The sequence below is a fragment of the Prunus persica genome, chromosome G7 (assembly GCF_000346465.2).
Source record: "Prunus persica cultivar Lovell chromosome G7, Prunus_persica_NCBIv2, whole genome shotgun sequence".
Classification (NCBI taxonomy): Eukaryota; Viridiplantae; Streptophyta; class Magnoliopsida; order Rosales; family Rosaceae; genus Prunus; species Prunus persica.
Window position 1 is genome coordinate 9,933,369 of NC_034015.1, and position 1,970 is coordinate 9,935,338.

A 1,970-nucleotide genomic window follows, 5' to 3' on the forward strand; every position below is an offset into this window, starting at 1 on the left:
AATTGTCAATTATGTTAGAATGTCATTAGGTTGAGTTGATCGAGTTCTTGGTTTGCTTCAGAGGCGATTGTGACATGTTTGTGTTAAAGTACATTGAGCTTATCAACGCTCAGCTTTCGTTAGCTACTTGCACCTCGCACAACATGCCTTTTTTTCCGGTTGAAATTGGCTGCGGAGATAACAAGGGGAGATGCTTACTTCCCATGATATTGGTTGAAGATGACAAATGGTACATGAGAAGGTTTTGGGAATGTCCATTCTCAAACTAATGTAAATACACAATAGAGACGTACGGGTCCTTTTCGAATTCTACCGCTAACTCCTTCATGACATTTACATGTTTGTTAACCAAACTGCATTGAATTGGAATTTTAAGACTGCATATGTTAATTGGGATTTGAAGATGGCTTTTTAAGTGTATTACACCATTGCAAAGTGATATGTCATTGTTGATGCAAGCCACCATTATTCGCAATGAGTTGCATCATAATAGGTGTGTAAACATGCGAAAGGTTTTCGGCAGCTCAGTAGCATAAAAGTAGAAACAATTACAATATACACAAAATGAACAACAATTCCCTTGCGTTTGGACAAGCAATACAGACACAACAGACGAACAATATACACAAAATGGGCCTGCCATATACAGACATACACACAGTAGACATGCAATATACACACAATAGACATGCAATATATACACAATACACATGCAATATACACACAATAATCCCTTAACACACACAATAGACATGCCCTTGCCCACAATAATGATGCAATATACTTCAGTCCCCAAGTACACCAACCATAAGGAAGTTGTATTGAATAGGATATTAAACTTAACAGTTGTTCTTCCTACTAAAAGAAAGAATAACGTCTGTTTCCCCCCTTCATTCTTACTTCAGTGATACTTGTGGCCCCAATAAATATCCAATATTGGGACAAGGATATTCCATATACATGCAGCAAACTGTCAATAAACCTTCAATAAACATTCAATATCGGTTCTATAACATGCGAAATACATGCAGTTAACAAATATTACAAAATGGGTTTTGGGTCTCATTGGTGGTGCGTGCAACATGTCTTGTGCGGGAGAACTTTCACAATCTTTGAAACCGTGCAGTTAAATGATCCTTAAAAGAACAAATAAAATGACAATTGATACAACTAATAAAACTAATACCAAGTCCTTAATGGACTTCAGCATGTTCAGCACTCTAGCATCATACGTGTCATCTTGATGTTCTGCTTCAGCGGAGGTTACATCAACCCATTCGAATCCATTGCAACTGGTGGCTCCCTAATTGCAGGCATCATATATGGAATATAATTCTGTCAGAGTTAGACATGGGTTTATTTTGACCCACATACATAGTATTGAAATTAAAACTTACATAGGAGGTTAGACACTTCCAGAATGGCTTCCCTCGATTTTTGTCAGATTTTGAAACCCGAAGCACCATTGTAGCTCCACAATACTGACACCTCTTTGTTTGAGCGGGAGATGAAGACGAAGACATGTTGAATCTTCTCAGTTGTACCTCTTCTCACTCAGATCTTCTCACTGAAACCTCTTCGGACTCATACCTTCTCACTCATAGTTCTCATTCATACCCCTTCACTCAGAACCCTAAACTTGTCACTCAGCTATCTCTCATCTCTGCCGAAATCGAGTTATATTTCTTTTTTTTGGGATCATTTGGTGGGTTGGTCACGATCTCGACACCTGTACCGTCGGCATTGCGACATCTTTTAGCCCGAAAAGCAATATTTGGTACTTCACTACCAAATATATTTTTTGAAAAATGAGGGGACACTGCTTCAAAATTATTATTTTATATATATTTCATTAAGGCAACTAGTTGGATAAGAATCCGTCATTATTGGTTCCATTTGAATAACATTACTAGGGGTAGTTGGGTGTGGGAAAATGAAAAAGTATATGATGGGACCTTCTGTCACTACTC